This window comes from Humulus lupulus, chromosome 4 (genome assembly GCF_963169125.1).
Source record: "Humulus lupulus chromosome 4, drHumLupu1.1, whole genome shotgun sequence".
In the NCBI taxonomy this organism is placed as follows: domain Eukaryota; kingdom Viridiplantae; phylum Streptophyta; class Magnoliopsida; order Rosales; family Cannabaceae; genus Humulus; species Humulus lupulus.
This window is the reverse complement of record NC_084796.1, coordinates 149077071-149095112: the sequence shown is the minus strand read 5'-3', so window position 1 is coordinate 149095112 and position 18042 is coordinate 149077071. Positions and strand designations below refer to the sequence as shown.

At 40.8% G+C, this 18042-nt stretch overlaps 1 long non-coding RNA gene across 1 annotated transcript; it reads right to left on the bottom strand.

Moving 5' to 3' along the window:
- Positions 1 to 1843: 1843 nt before the first annotated feature.
- On the bottom strand, positions 1844 to 5377 carry LOC133829220 (uncharacterized). The gene is made up of 2 exons (XR_009891624.1): positions 4714 to 5377; positions 1844 to 2045 (listed from the first exon to the last, which is right to left on the bottom strand). It is a non-coding gene; the product is annotated as an uncharacterized LOC133829220 (long non-coding RNA).
- Positions 5378 to 18042: the final 12665 nt, after the last annotated feature.

Below are 18042 nucleotides of genomic sequence, written 5' to 3'. Positions count from 1 at the left end.
AAGTATAAATACTAGGGAGCCCTTAGTCCCGTTACAAATATACAACTGGGTGCAGTTTTCTTACCTTTAACTTCTTCGTTTATTAATTACAAGCGACGTCCCTCGAGCACGATCCTTTCCCGAGCCCTAGCTTTAACACCTAATCACAACCAAGGTATTGGGTTCCATTAATATTCAAATATAGGTTTTTGGGTACAAAACTAACTTCCGGGACATCGAATTCCACCAAGCACGGTGGTGAAATCGATCCTGAGCACTCTAGGCTAGATTCCTATGCTTTAAAACCCTAAATGTTCAAGTACACACCTAAGGGTTGTGGCCCTTGAAGCTTAGCCGCGCCCCAGCCCTAAAACAGAACCAAAGCCACCTTGAAAGAAGACACGCGCCGCGGCGCTTACCCCTGGCTGAGCCTCCCTGGCTCCTTTGCATCCTAGGGCCGCACCGCTCTACAACAGAGTCGTGGCCCTTCCCTTAGTGCCCAGGAATTCCACCATTTTCAACCTCTAAACCTTACCCAAAGTCATCCCAAAGCTTCCTAATTCAAAACCAATTAATCCCAACACTTTTAGAATGACTCTAACAACATAATTCAATTGAAAGCCTAACTTAAAACTCATGGAAATCCCCATCTTCAATTTCTGAAACTCAAGATGTAACGACCCCAAATTTGCTAATGAGGCTTAAAGGCCTTGATTAGCGTGTCGGGAGGGCATAATTGGAATAAATATGGTTTGCATGAATATATTGATTTAAATGCATAATTTTATGGTTATTAATGCTTGTGTGAATATATTGGCTTTAATGTGATATGTGTATATGGTAATTGTGAGAACCACATTATTAAGTGGGTAGGTCTGCAGAGCACGACCGAGGCGATCCTAGTGCTAGTTAGCGGGGAAAAGTCACAACAGGGCTTAACAGCTGACTTTGGATAAGTCAGGGGTATTTTAGGTATCAGTTAGCTATTTGGACTATCGGGTTATGAAAATAAATATATGGAGATATATTTGAGGTTAGGAAGTCTAGGCGGGAATAATGGGGGATTTTACCATTTTGCCCTCGGGGACTGTTCCGGCACCCCGAGCCTTGGGATTAACTTAACAAGTAAGACAATTTTCAGGAAACCCGTAGAAAGACTAAACCGACCTAAACACTCTTTCTCAGTTGTTCTTTCCTTTCTCTTAAGGAAAACACAAGGGAAACTAAGTGAAAACTCAAAGGAGAAGCAGGGAAATTCTAGGACTTTAGAGCTGCGAATCGTTGGGAAATTGAGTTAGATTTCTGAGGCTTAGTTCAAGATCTACTCAAGGGAATCAAATCAAAGCTAAGGTAAGGATTAAACCATGTGTTCTCTGAAGTTCAACCTTGAGTTTTCAGTTGGATATTGAGGTTACTGCTTAATTGATGTTTAGGGTGGAATTTGAGCTGGAAATACATTGGGAATCAGCTGGGTCTTGATTAGAGGAAGGATTCCACTAACCAGGTAAGCTTTAATTTACGAATTAGAGGTTTGAATTTGAGATTTTGACTGGTTAGCTTTGGGTGTTTATGTTCTTAAGTTTCAGGAATTAAGTGTGTGGTTTCCATGAGTTTTGAGTGAATTTTCTGTTGAGTTGTGTGGCTTAAGGTTGTCTATGAGTTTTGGTAATGTTGGGTGTTGAAGTAGGGAGCTTAGGGGTGGTTTTGGCTGAGGTTTTGAGCTTTGAAATGGTGGGTTTTCTGAACATGAAGGGAAGGGCCGCGGCTCTGTTCTAGACCGCTGCTGTAACGACCCAGATTTTCAAGACTCGATAATGCGGAAATATAAATGTTTTCATTTAACAAAATGTCTCAAAAACCCATAGAAAAAAAAAACTTTTTAAAAAGTCGTATGGCCATACTTAACATTTAGTTACAAACATGTTTTACAAAGATTAGAGTGAGCCTAGTTTAGGAAAATTACACAACATTTCCAAAAATAAAAAGGCTTCCCAAAAGGTCGGTCCACATGTACATTTGCAAGGAAGACTCCAACGCTCACTGCTCTGCCTTGCCTTTGCTCTTACCTACAACATGAAACAACTAGGTAAGCGAAAACGCTTAGTAAGATCAACTTTCAAACAAAGCATGTAGAGAATTAGGGTTCCGGACCCTACACAATCAATTTCAAGAACGCTAAAGTGTCCTGGCAAACTTATGGTCATGCCTGATAACCAATGATAAATTAATTCGTAACTAGATAAAAATCCTGCACTCAGAAAATCCCAGAACAAGCAAATATATTATATCACAACTATATCTTCTCAACAATTATATACCTGCACTCAGAAAATCCCAGAGCAAGCAGATATATTATATCACAACTATATCTTACCAACAATTATATCCATGCACTTAGAAAATCCCAGAGCAAGCAGATATATTATATCACAATATAATTCGAGACCAACGCTCGACAATTTCCAACAATTCATGCGTAACACGCCCTCCAACATAATTGCTAATCTGTAAAAGAGAACCGAGTCTCAACACTAAGATCTAGCCAATAAATATTCTCATGAAGGGTAACTATCGTGTTACCTAGGGCATCGCTACTTATTCAAGAGTGTAATCCAATTTACACGATTTTACGGAGACTTCTAAGTTAATCAGTGGTGCTGGTGAGCAGCTGCCCCTAGGGTGTTCAACCTCACTCAATCTTGGCAACCCCTAGTTTCTCAAGGCACTCTCACGGAATGGCCAATATTCACGGCTGCTATCCGGGAATAACTTATCAGAGCACTTGCTCGGATTCTAACCGTCCAATGATTAAGTAAGCATGAGGGCCCCTAGGTCCCATTTATCTTGGCGCCCCTAGGTTTAACCAGCTTATCCTCATCTCATGGCCACTCGTCGCGGTAATGAACCAGACATAAATAAAATCAAGCAGTGTGACGGGGATCAACCGTCTAGGATATGACGGACTTCTACCGTTCATATTTTCTAAATCAGCACTCACTAGACTAACGTCTCTAAGCAACTTTCTATGACAGCCTATATATATGCATGTATCCCTATACTAACATGCAAGACAATAATCATTTCATGTTGCAGCCATACAATATAAGTTGACTTACTTGGAGTCCTTAGCGCTCAGCAGGTTTTCACCCTCCAACGTTCAGTCCAGTTACGCTTAGCCAATACTGTAGTTATCCATACAGTATACTCGGATTAATTATGGCACTCATAATTCATTATTATTATTTTGGGCAGTTGGGTCATTTTAATAAAAGTCATTTGTAAGGATTTATAATCCTTATTTGGTTTTAAACCTATTAAGGAAAGTCATACAAAATATTCGAGACTAAACCCTAAGTCTCGGGGAGACCTATCCTAAGGTCTCGATACCTAGGCTCGGGTATCACAATGGTATTTCCCCACAACCCGCTAAAAATCTTACTCTTTCAAGGTATCGCTATTAACCCGTACTTTCGACTAGTCGGTTAAAATATGTAAGATTTTAGCTGGTATTATATCCAGAAAATACAAATAAATTCCTTAATTATTTTTAAAGAAAATAAACTCTTTAAATTTTCCTTTTTGTTTTCTTAAGGTTTTTAATATCTAAAATCCGATTTAAGAAAATTGCCTAATTTGTCTTAATTAGGAAAACCGTTATAAATTTCTCATCTTGACTAATTAATTTTCCAAAAGCAATTAATCAATTTTTACTTACTAGAAAAATAATTCATTTAATTATTTTCTCAAAATATAAGGTTTTAAACCCTCTTTTAATTTATTAACTATTAATAAATTAAATCTCTTATTTTTAAAAAGAATAAAAACTCTTTAATAAAAATAATTCATTTAAACTCAAAGGAGTAATTTTAGTGAAAATATGATTTCAAGACTTACCAATTTATATCTTGAAATAAGCAAAATTTTACTTTTTACCTTATGTTCCAAAATGTCATTTTTACACTAAGTGTGAAAAACCTATTTTTCACATTTTTAACTACATACTTCGTTAGTTTATAACTTGAAATTTACTTACCTAATTGTTACCAAAATTTCCCAATTCCATTTTTGTTATGCCATTTAGGCCTTTGTAAAAGCTTAGGTCAAAATGAGCATTTTTGATTGGTGAAATCATTTTCCAACAATGAGGTAAAAATGACCTTATTTTCAAGTCCTTATTTTTTCCAAACTTTGACAGTTAATAACTTTCAAACCGTTCAATATTTTCTTACCAAATTTTACAGTGGAATAATAGGTTATGCCAGAAATATGTCCACAAAATTTTAGAAAAAACTGGGTTCATTTGCCCTATACAGTGGCTGTCCAAACATGGTTCCGAAAATAAGAATACGGAAAAAAAACAGTTTTTTACCTAATCTTTGAAATAGCATAACTTACTCATTTCTAGACATTTTTTAGTGTTTCAAAAGCTCAATTTTATGTACTCAATATCAACAACATCACAGTACAATTTAATTTTACAAAAACAATATACAGTGGCTGCTTGACCCCTTGGAAGTCACAGCTCAAAACATGTTTTGTTTTAGGGTATCCTACAAAACCCTTGGGGGTTTTGGTTCCCATTTTCAAAAATCAATACACATGCATCATAAAAATTATTAAACAACTACCATAACCTTATTACATCATCAACAAGAAACTCTAAGCATTAGATATACAAAATAATGCTTAAAACTAAAAACCCTACAACAAAATCATCAAAAGTAAACTTTTTACCTCTTTGGTGTTCTTGCTTAAGGTTTGGACCTTCCTATAAGCTTTGACTCCTTCAAAACCTTTCAAAAACCCTAACCAACTTCCTCCAACAACATAGGTAATTAGCTATTTGAAACTCTATGATTAAAACTTGACAAAAGTCTAGATTAATGAAACTTTACCTTAGGGAAAACCCTTCCTAGACCAAGACTTAGCTTCCAAGTTTCTTTGGTGTTCTTGGGGTTGAAAATGGAGAGAACACTTGAGAGAGTCTTCAAAAATCAGATGAGAGTGAATGAGGGAGGGAGAGTGGTCGGATTTGGGGGTTAGAATGGCTCACACAACTCTTCAAAATATCACAAAACACTTGAGTGCTTTTCTACCCACTTGCCCACTTGACTTCTTAATTAAATGGGATTTGAATTTTATAAAATTGGGTTCACACCACTCTAAAATAGCACATGGCCAGCCATCATTTTCCATATATATGACCATTAATTTTTTTTATTTATTTTTTATTTTTTTATAAAGGTTAATAAAGGTTTATAAGAAGAAAAGTCCAAATTGACTTTTGACACATTTTTTCACTCTTATTAAGTTTTAATCACCAAACTTAACATTAATTAATTAAATTAAATGTCTCTCACATTTAATTTAATTAATCACATAATAAAATTTAACCTAAGGTCCATTCATGGAATAAAATTCCCCATTTCGATAGAATTAGGCATTTAACACAAAATGCCCTAAAATTTCCATTTTCTTTTAGATTTATTATTTTTGACCAAAATTTAACTTTTATGAATGTATTTTATGCCCAAAATATAATTGCCATGATTTTTCGTTTTATTTTCCGAGATTTTTACCCGATCAGGGTTTTTGTGTCGGTCCAGGACCGAAAGTCTTATCTTGACTTTTAAAATCACAAAATTCATATTTTGGCTAGCAATAACTCATGGACTACTTACAAACAAAATATAATATTATTTATAATAATATTCTTAACCCGGGGGAAAAATCCCGACCCGAGTCGTTTAAAGGTACCCGAAATGCAGGACGTTACAGCTGCGGCCCTAGGATAAAGAAAAGCCAACGAGGCTTGGCCAAGGGTGGGCACCACGGCGCCCAAAGCAAGGGCCGCGGTGCGTGTCTTTGCCCAGGATGGCCCTTGGTTCTGTTTTGAGGGTAGGGTCACAGCTAAGCTTCAAGGGTCCTTAGTTGTGCACTTGAACTTTTGGAGATTTTAGGCATGGGAATGAGGTCTAGAATGCTCAGGAACATTTTCACCACCGTGCTTGGTGGAATTCGGATTCCCGGAAGCTAGTTTTGTAACCGAAAACCCTAATTTGAATATTAATGGAACCTTGTACTTTGGTTGTGACTAGGTGATAAAAGCTTAGGCTTGGGAACGGATCATGCTTGAGGAGTGTTGCTCGTAAATAATTACTGCAAAGATCAAAGGTAAGAAAACTACACCTGGTTGAATATTTGTGATGGGACTAAGGGTTCCCTATTGTGTATGCTTGAAAAGATGGTATTATTCCATGCAAGCTAATTAGTGAACCAACGGCCTAAGGGTGCCAAGGGTTACACTAGCGCACAGGGCGCGACTTGGCCACTGGTAGCCAAGGACAGCTTATTATGCGCTGAGCTCGGTTTAAGCGGGTCGGAGTCAGTGGGGTAGACAGAGGGTGCGGTCTAAGTTGTCAGCCCTGATTATTATGTGATATGATTGTTATAAATGCTTGATTGCAACCATGACTCTGAATATATACTGATTGACTATTGTGGAATATTTGATGAGAGTTCATGGTTAGTAAGTTTGTTATCTGTTCCTACTGTTTGTGTTGATTGGAGAGCTCAGCGAGCGGAATGTACATGACCAGCTGCTTGGCCGCCATGGTTGAGGTTTAGGCAGGGACACGAGACCTAGAGATTGTCTATTTTGCCATAGTATGGCTTACCTTTGTTTATATACTATTGGGAGTTTGTAAATCAACTTTCAACTCTGTTTCTTTTGCGATCCCGTGTATATAATAGTTTAATTATATAAAATGAGTCTTTTAAGACCAAAACCTTTTTGACCCTAGTTCTTACATGTTTAATGACACGTTTTCAAATTAATGACTTGATTAGCAAGTCTTGCACCTTTATAAGTACACAGTGTAGCGGTCTTGGCTATCCAAGGCGTTACACAAGAACTTCAAACACTAAAACCCACCATACAAACTCAGATTGAAACCTCTAAATCATGAATTAGAGCTTACCTCTTCTGCTGAACCACTTCTCTAAGGAAAATCCAAGTCAATTCCCAAGCTTTTTCCACCTTAATTTTGTCCTTAACATCAAAATCACAACTATTTCACTACTCAACCATAACTCAGAATTTCTAACCAAAAAGTAAGGAATTCAATGCTTACCTTAGTACTGATTAAATTTCCTGGATGATTCTTGAGCTAAGCCTCTAAATCACTCCTTCAATCCACTAAATTCCAGATGAATTCCTCTAAAATTTTCAGTGTTTTTCTTGTGTTTTCCTTGGAAGAAAAGACAAAGAAAAGGGTTGAGAAAAAGAGTCGGTCTTAATTTTGTTCTACTATTTTCCTTTAATTCAGTTTACCTTTATCCCGTTAGGTCAATCCCGAGTCTCGGGGTGCTGGAACCGTCCCCAGGGGAAAAACGGTAAAATTCCCCAATATTCCCGCCTAGACTTCCTTACCTCAAATATATCTCCATATATTTATTTTCATAATCCGATAGTCTAAATAACTACCCGATACCTAAGATACCCCTGACTTATCCAAAGTCAACTGTTAAACCTCATTGTGACTCTTCCCGCTATCTAGCCCTAGGATCACCTCGAGTCGTGCTCAGCAAACCTACCCACATAAAAATGTGGTTCTCACGAATACCATGTATATATCCCATTAAGATCAATATAATCATATAATTATGCATTTAAATCAATAAAATCATTCAAATCACATTTAACCCAATTATGCCCTCCCGGTACACTAATCAAGGTCCTTAAGCCTCATTAGCAAATTTAGGGTCGTTACAACTATCCCCTCCTAATGATAATTTCGTCCTCGAAATTTACCTAAATAGCTCGGGATACTGATCCTGCATTGCTGACTCTAACTCCCAGGTCGCTTCCTCGACCTTGCTATTTCTCCACAACACTTTAACTAACAGAATCGTCTTATTTCGTAACACTTTGTCCTTCCGATCCAAAATCTGATCTGGTCGCTCCTCATAGGACAAATCTATCTATAACTCCAAGTCCTCATACTTTAGTACATGCGTTGTATCTGAAACATACTTCCGCAACATGGAGACATGGAATACATCGTGAACCCTTGACGGTGGCAAGGCCAACCTATAAGCCACCTGACCAATCCTCTCCAGGACCTCAAAAAGTCCAACAAAACGAGGGCTTAGCTTGCCCTTTACTCCGAATCTCCTTACCCCTCTCAATGGTGAGACTCGCAAAAACACATGGTCCCCAACCTGGAACTCCACGTCCCTACGCTTAGGATCAGCGAGCTTTTCTGTCTACTCTGCGACGCAAGCATTCTGGCTCGAATCTTCTCAATAGCCTCATTAGTCTTCTGAAACATATCTGGTCCTAAGTACCTCCTCTCACCCATCTCATCCCAATTTATGGGTGACCTACACTTTCTCCCCTATAACATCTCATAAGGGGCCACCCCAATCATGGACTGATAACTGTTGTTATACGAGAATTCAATCAACGGTAAGTACTTACTCCAAGACCCCTCGAAATCAATCACACATGCCCTAAGTATGTCCTCTAACACCTGAATCGTCCTCTCAGACTGTCCATCAGTCTGTGGATGAAAAGTTGTGCTAAATTTTAACTGAGTCCCCATAGTTTTCTGCAGAACTCCCTAAAACTTAGAGGTAAAGATGGGGTCTCGATCAAACACAATAGACTTTGGAACCCCATGGAGACGAACTATCTCCCTCACATAAAACTTTGCATACTGTTCAACTGTATAGGTCGACTTCACCGGTAGAAAATGTGCTGACTTGGTGTATTTGTCTACTATCACCCATACCGAATCACCAAACCCCACTGTCCTGGGTAATCCTCCCATGAAATCCATCGTAATGTCCTCCCACTTCCACTCTGGGATTCCCAAAGGCTGAAGCAATCCCGCTGGTCGCTGATGCTCAGCCTTAACGTGCTGACATGTCAAACATCTAGACACATACTCTACCACATCCTTCTTCATCCTAGGCCACCAATATAATGTGCGTAGATCCTGATACATCTTCGTGGTACCCGGATGAAGTGAGTACGGCGTAGTGTGTGACTCATCCAGTATCTCCCGTTTGATCCCCTCATCTGCTGGAACACAAATCCGCCCCTGATACCGAAGCATACTAGTCTTAGAGGCGGAATAATCCTTAGCTGTCCCCGCTAAGACATATTGCCTAACCTCCTACAACTGTGCGTCCTCCAATTGTCCCTCCTTGACCCACTCTAGTAGGGTCGACTGCAAGGTAATATTAGCTAACTGGCCTACCACCAGTTCTATCTTTGCTCTGGTCATTTCATCTGCTAACTCCCTCGAGATCTAGGTGGAACTATACAACTGCCCTGGGCCCCTCCGACTCAATGCATCTGCCACCATGTTGTCTTTCCCCGGGTGGTAAAGGATATCACAGTCATAATCCTTAACCAGCTCCAACCAACGCCTCTGTCTCATGTTCAGATCTTTCTGAGTGAAGAAATATTTTAAACTCTTGTGGTCAGTGTAGATCTCGCACTTCTCCCCATACAAATAATGCCACCAAACCTTTAGTGTGAATACCACTACCGCCAGTTCCAAATCATGAGTAGGATACTGCTTCTCATACTTCTTCAGGTACCGAGATGCGTAGGCTATAACTTTCTCATTCTGTATCAGCACGCAGCCTAAACCCATCCTTGATGCATCACATTAAACCCCAAACTTTCCTTCCTCCGAAGGAAGACTCAGCACAGGTGAAGAAATAAGTCATCGCTTCAACTCTTAGAAACTGTTCTCACACTTCTCTGACCAAACAAACTTCTGATTCTATCTCGTCAACTCTATCATTGGTGAAAAAATCTTTGAAAACCCCTCTACAAACCGTCTGTAATAACCTGCCAACCCAAGGAAACTCCGCAGCTCTGAGGCGTTCCTTGGCCTTGGCCAATCTCTCACTGCTTCCACCTTGGACGAATCCACCTTAATCCTTTCTGCACCAACTATATGCCCAAGGAAAGTCACCTCTGGTAACCAAAACTCATACTTCTTAAATTTGGCGTACAATCGATGCTCCCTTAACCTCTGTAAAACATGTCGAAGAAGTTTCTCATGCTCTGCCTCTGAACTGGAGTATACCAAAATATCATCGATGAAGACAATGACGAACTGATCTAAGAAGTCCTTCAACACCCTGTTCATCAAATCCATAAAAGCTGCCAGGGCATTGGTCAAACCAAAAGACATGACCAAGAACTCATAATGCCCATATCGTGTCCGAAAAGCCGTCTTCGGTATATCCTCATCTTTGATCCTCAGCTGATGATAAACAGATCGTAAATCAATCTTTGAGAACACCATCTTTCCGTGTAGCTGATCGAACACGTCATCAATCATCGGTAGAGGGTACCTATTCTTGATATTTAACTTGTTCAATTCTCTGTAGTCTATACACATCCTCAACGTCCCGTCCTTTTTCTTAACAAATAACACTGGAGCGCCCAATCGCGAATAACTAGGTCTGATAAACCCCAAATCCAGAAGTTCCTGTAACTGTATCTTTAGTTCCTTCAATTCAGCTGGAGCCATCCTATATGGTGTCCTTGATACTGGTTGTGTCCTCGGTGCTAACTCAATCTCAAATTGAATCTCTCTGCATGGCGGCAACCCTAGTAGATCCTCAGGAAATACATCCAAGAACTCACACACCAATCTGGTCTCTCCCGGCCCTGCCGGCATAACCCTAGTAGTATCCACTACACTGGCAAAAAAACCTATGCATACCCCCTACAGCAAGTCTCTGGCTCTCAACGCTAAAATCATGGGTATGCGGGGTCCAGACACCGCACCCACAAAGACAAAAGGATCCTCGCCCTCAGGCTCAAAAGTCACCATCTTCTTCCTGCAGTCAATGGTAGCTCCATATCTAACCCACCAATTCATCCCTAGAATCATGTCGAAATCCTCCATGTCTAACTCAATCAAATCTACTGAAAGTTCTCTGCTATCAACCATCACTGGCAGTGCCCTAATCCATCTTCTAGAAACTACTAGTTCCCCTGTAGGCAATAAAGTCCCAAACCCAGCAATCTGATATTCACTAGGTCTACACAATCTATCAATCACTCCACTAGAAACAAATGAATGTGTAGCACCTGAATCAATCAATATAGTAAAAGGAGAGCCAGCGCTAGAAAGTTGACCTGTCACTACCGAGGCACTAGCCTCGGCCTCTGCCTGAGTCAAGGTGAATACTCGAGCTGGATTCAAACTATCCGCCTTCCCTGCTTCACCTTTCTTCATTGTTGGGCAGTCTTTCCTGAGATGCCCCACTGTTCCGCACACAAAACAAGCCTTGGTTCGACACTTGCCTAGATGGCGTCTTATACACCTTAGGCACTCCGGATATGTTTGCCATGCCTCACTGCCACCCTCACGGCCACCCTAACCCCTCCTATCAGGACCAACAGCAGTAGAAGTGTCAGGAGCCTTTCTCTTGAAGTCACCGGGCCTCTGCCCCTACCTGAACCTGTATAAGGAGGCACCACTCTGTGGCCCTCACGCCTCACTGCACTTTCCCTCCGTATCTTGTTCTCCGCTTCCTCAGCGGTAAGACCCTTCTCAACGGCCTGGGCATAAGTTGTTCCTCTAGGTACCGTTGTGATCCTGACATCCCGGGCTATCATAGCATTAAGCCCCCTGATAAATCGATCTTGCCTAGCAGCATCGGTAGGCACAAGATCTGGTGTAAACTTCGCAAGCCTATCAAATTTTAGGGCATATTCAGTAACAGTCATATTGCCCTGCACCAGACTCACGAACTCATTAACTTTCGCTGCCCTGACGGCAATGCTGTAGTATTTCTAACTGAACAAATCTCTGAAACCTTCCCAACTCAAAGCAGTAACATCCTTGGTCTGCGATGCCACTTCCCACCAGATGCGAGCATCCTCTATCAACATATACGTGGCACAGGCCACTCTATCATGCCCCTCTACTCTCATGAAATCCAGAATTCTAGTAGTCATGGTTAGCCATTGCTCGACTTTCAATGGATCCAGTCCACCCTCAAAATTTGGAGGTTGCTGCTTCCTGAACCACTCATATAACGACTTCCACCTATTCCCAACCTCCCTAGACTGCACAGCTGGTATAATAGGGGCAGCGCTCCCTGATGGAGCCTGTTGTTGCAATAGGCGAATATGTTCATCTTGGCTCTACAATCGAGCCCGCATATCTGCCAAAAACTACTGCCAGTTCTCAGGGACTGGTGGAGGAATCTGGCCCAGGTCATCACCCCCAGTCCCAAACCTAGTGCCGACTAGTCGCGTAGATTTTCTTGGACGCATAGCTATCCAAGTCAATCTGCAATCAACGACTCGGCAATCAGACCATGATGACAGGGTAAAAACTTCTCCAAAATCAACTAATGGAACATAACCAATCACAAACAATCAACATATAGGCATCTATCCACATACACCGGCTCTTAATAAGCATGCCTCTAATGTCATCACACAGTAGCTATGAAACTAACATTCATCCATGCACAATATACAATTAATCATCCAAATATTCATTTACATGCACGGCGATACTAATAAATGTGCAAGACTTGCTAATCAAGTTGTAATGCTCTGATACCAAGTTGTAACGCCCTGGATAGCCAAGACCGCTAAACTGTGTACTTATAAATGTGCATGACTTGCTAATCAAGTCATTAATTTAAAAACGTGTCACTAATTATGTATGAGCTAGGGTTAAAAGGTTTTGGTCTCAAAAGTTTCACTATATATAATTAAATAGTTATATACATGGGATCCCAAAAGAAACAGAGTTTAAAAGTTTGATTACAGACTCCCCAAAATAAAGACTACTGTCAGCCACACTAAGGCAAAATGAACATTTCTAAGTCTTTCGTCCCTGCCTAAACCTTAACCTTGGCGGCTGAGCAACCGGTCATGTACATTTCACTCGCAAAGCTCTCCAAATCGAGGCTGATCAAGTTTTCCTTTGCCTTTACCTTCACCACGTAGCACCCGTGAGCCAAGGCACAACAAGAAATCATAATACACATCACATACAGTATCAGCAAACAATTAACCCTTTAACGCATGTTAAAACACTCAATACTCATGTTAACCCTATAGCATGTATTCAGATTCCAAGATACAAGTAAACATCATTAATAATCAAATTCACAATAATCAGGGCCGACAACTTAGGTCGCACCCTCTGTTTAACCCACTAACTCCGGCCCACTTAAACCAAGCTCAGTGCATAATAAGCTGTCCTCGGCTACCAGTGGCCGAGCCGCGCCCTGTGCATGAGTTTAACCTTGGCACGCTTAGACCGTTGGTTTACTGTTTACATGGCATGATACCAATCTTTCAAGCATACATACTAGGGAGCCCTTGGTGCCGTTACAAATATACAACCGGGTGTAGTTTTCTTACCTTTAACTTCTTCGTTTATTAATTACAAGCGACGTCCCTCAAGCACGATCCTTTCCTGAGCCCTAGCTTTAACACCTAATCACATCCAATGTATTGGGTTCCATTAATATTTAAATATAGGTTTTCGGGTACAAAACTAACTCCCGAGACATCGAATTCCACCAAGCACGGTGGTGAAATCGATCCCGAGCACTCTAGGCTAGATTCATGTGCTTTAAAACCCTAAATGTTCAAGTACACACCTAAGGGTTGCGACCCTTGAAGCTTAGCCATGGCCCAGCCCTAAAACAGAACCAAAGCCAGCCTTGAAAGAAGACAAGCGTCGCGGCGCTTACCCCTGGCCGAGCCTCCCTGGCTCCTTTGCATTCTAGGGCCGCAGCGCTCTAGAACAGAGTCGCGACCCTTCCCTTCGTACCCAGGAATTCCACCATTTTCAACCTCTAAACCTTACCCAAAGCCATCCCAAACTTCCTAATTCAAAACCAATTAATCCCAACACTTTTAGAATGACTTTAACAACATAATTCAACTAAAAGCCTAACTTAAAACTCATGGAAATCCCCATCTTCAATTTATGAAACTCAAGAACTTCAAACACTAAAACCCACCATACAAACTCAGATTGAAACCTCTAAATCATGAATTAGAGCTTACCTCTTCTGCTGAACCACTTCTCTAAGGAAAATCCAAGTCAATGCCCAAGCTTTTTCCACCTTAATTCTGTCCTTAACATCAAAATCACAACTATTTCACTACTCAACCATAACTCAGATTTTCTAACCAAAAAGAAAGGAATTCAATGCTTACCTTAGTACTGATTAAATTTCCTGGATGATTCTTGAGCTAAGCCTCTAAATCACTCCTTCAATCCACTGAATTCCAGCTGAATTCCTCTAAAATTTTCAGTGTTTTTCTTGTGCTTTCCTTGGAAGAAAAGAGAAAGAAAAGGGCTGAGAAAAAGAGTCGGTCTTATTTTTGTTCTACTATTTTCCTTTAATTCAGTTTACCCTTATCGCGTTAGGTCAATCCCGAGTCTCGGGGTGCTGGAACCGTCCCCGAGGGCAAAACGGTAAAATTTCCCAATATTCCCGCCTAGACTTCCTAACCTCAAATATATCTCCATATATTTATTTTCATAACCTGATAGTCTAAATAACTACCCGATACCTAAGATACCCCTGACTTATCCAAAGTCAACTATTAAACCCCGTTGTGGCTCTTCCCGCTATCTAGCCCTAGGATCGCCTCGAGTCGTGCTCAGCAAACCTACCCACATAGTAATGTGGTTCTCACGAATACCATGTATATATCCCATTAACATCAATATAATCATACAAGCATTTGAATCATATAATTATGCATTTAAATCAATAAAATCATTAAAATCACATTTAACCCAATTATGCCCTCCCGACACACTAATCAAGGTCCTTAAGCCTCATTAGCAAATTTAGGGTCGTTAAAAGTACTCTGAATTATATGTGAAGGAAATTGTCCGACTCCATGGGGCTCCGAGGTCGATAGTGTCAGACAGGGACCCCACTTTCACCTCCAAGTTTTGGGAGAGCCTGCAGAAGGCTATGGGCAAACAGTTGCGGTTTAGTACCGCTTATCATCCTCAGATAGATGGACAGTTTGAAAGGACGATTCAGATATTGGAAGACATGTTGCGAGCCTGTGTGTTAGACTTTGGGGGATCATGGAGTAAATATCTCCTTTTGATTGAGTTCTCATATAATAACAGTTATCAGGAGGCTATCGGAGTGGCTCCGTATGAGATGTTGTATGGGAGGAAGTGTAGATCACCTATCCAATGGGATGAGACAGGTGAAAGAAGTTATTTGAGTCTTGAGATGGTTCAGAGGACCAATGAGGCGATTGAGAAGATTAGAGCGCGAATGCTCGCCTCCTAGAGTCGTCAGAAGAGTTATTCAGACCTGAAACGTAGGAGCATGGAATTTCAGGTTGGTGACCATGTGTTTCTTAGGGTTTAACCTCTGAGAGGAGTGAAATGGTTTGGCATTCGGGGCAAGCTGAGCCCTAGGTTTGTTGGCCCCTTCGAGGTTTGGAGCGGGTTGGGGAGGTAGCCTACAGGTTGGCAATGCCACCAGCCTTATCAGGGGTTCATAGTGTTTTTCATGTATCCATGCTCCTGAAGTATGTATCAGATTCGACACACGTACTGAGTTATGAGAGTTTGGAGTTGGACCAGGATTTGTCCTACGAGGAGAAGCCGGTTCAGATTCTTGACCGGAAAGATAAGGTTTTGCGGAGCAAGACCATCGCCTTGGTGAAAGTGCTATGGAGGAACAACAAAGTTGAGGAGGTGACATGGGAACTTGAATTAGATATGCGGGAGCGATATCCCGAGTTGTTCAGGTAATTTCGAGGATGAATTCTTTGTAAGGAGGGGATAGTTGTAGTGACCCAAATTTGCTAATAAGGCTTAGGGCCTTGATTAGTGTGCCTGGAGGGTAATAATTGTTATATTGTATTAATATATGTGAATTTACTGAATATGTGATTAGAGTGCATGTTTAAGCGATTAAATATGCATGTGGGCCCCATTTGGTTGTCAGGGGCATATTTGTAATTTTAGCCCGTTGAGGGCATAAATGTGATATATGTGATATAATGGTGATATATTTGTGATGCACGTTTCGAGACAGTCCTAGGGAGCTGTTTAGCTAGAAAGTCACAACGGGGTCAAATACCTGGCTCGAGAGGAGCCTAGGGGTATTTCCAGGATATTATAACTTGAGTTTGCGAATTTTTGGGTAATGGTTAGTGGCACTTTGGTAACTATAGGTAACTATTGAGGATAGTAGTTTTAAGTGGAAAGTGGTATTCTTGCAAGGGATTAAGGAAAAGTCTAGAATGCCCTTGAGGGTTGGCTAGAGACTAAGTTGGAAAGGAGGGAAATTGGGTCCTTTGGCCTTAGGAGAGGATAATATTGGCTGAAGAAAGTCATATACGCTATTTTAATTAGGCATAAACTGAATACTTTTTGTTGGAAGCTCAAAGGATCCAAGAAGCTAGTAGAGAATGGTGGCTGAGAGCTGAAAATCTTTGAGACTAAGGAAAAGAATTCAAGGCTGAATTGAAGCAATTAGAATCAAGCATAGGCCAAGACTAATTCAGAGATTGGAAATCAAGGGAGTCAAGCTTGGAATTGGGTTTGGAAATGGCTCAAGGCTGAATTTCAGTTTGAGGTTCTTAGCGAGGCTCGGGTTAGAGGACTGTGCTCGAGGGTTCAGTGCTCAAGAAGCTCGAGACACAGGTAAGAAACTGTTGCACCCATAGAGCAGGACGAGGCCCCATAGTTGTGTTGTAGGGCACGGCCCTTTATGATTATGTGTTGGGTGAAGCGCATTGATTATGTTAGTATATGTTTAAGTTATGTTTAATTATGCTGTCTATGCATATATGTGAATGGTTGAACGGTGAAGGCCGGGAACGGTGAAGGCCGGGAACGGCAAGGGCTGGGAATGGCGAATGCCAAGAACGACAAGGGGCTGAGAGCAGCGTTTAGCACGCGAAGTGCGAATTGCCAGGGTAAGACCCTAAAGGATACCTGGGATATCCTTACGGTGTAGACCGCAACCCAGGGCCTGGTAAAGCGCCTTAGGACGGCATGGCCGTATGTGTTTAGTCTGTTGGCAAATTTGTTATATGCTGAGTGGTTCATATGCGTAGGTTATCTTTTATTGTGGAGTTTTCTTGCTGGGCTTCAGCTCACGGGTGCTCTGTGGTGCAGGTAAGGGCAAGGAGAAAGTCAACCGACCATAAGTATGGAGAGCGTGAGGCGGCGCGTACATGTATGGTCTGCCTGGCTGCCACGGCCAGGGGTATTCTTTCTGGAAGATGCTTGTAATGAACCCTATTTTGTCTTATAGTCGACTTTAAATATATTTTTAGTTGTAAATATTTATAAATAGTATTTTGGGATCCCGAATGTTAAACGTTTTATGATTTTAGTAAATTGAATTATTTTCAAAGTTTATGACTCTGTATATGGTTTAATTACACGTTTGCCTTAAAACTTTGATTAGCGAATTGAAAGCACATTTTAAACTCACTTAGTAACGACTCTAAGGAAGTAGGGCGTTACAGTGAGCCTAAGGGTAATTTGGTAATTTAGTACACTATCTAGATCTTGGGTAATGAGAATGATTATTTGATTATATATTGGGAGTTAGTGAGATCAGGAGGAAATTCTGGAAATTTTGACTATTTGACCCTTGGTGGCATTTTTGGGACCCCGAGCATTAGGATTTACTTGAGGTTACGTAAGTTTGAAGTAACCTGTCAGAAGGAAAATACATTCAAACACTTTTTCTCTGTCACCCGTTATCCATTTTTACTGTTTGTCGCATTTTCGAAGGAAACTTCAGTTTTAGGACTCGGATTCATGCGAGGAACGAGTTATAGCGATTCTACGGAAAATTAGAAGCTTATTAATCGGGTGATTTAGCGAGAAACGACTCAATCAGAGGTAATTCAATCTTTAAGTTTTGAGTTTTTTAGTTTCTAAGCTTTGAATTGGATTTTATGTGTTGATGAGTTTTTTAATTGTTTGAAGCATGGGTTTCAATGGTTTTGGATCATTAGGATGTTTGGGAACTTTGATTTTTGGA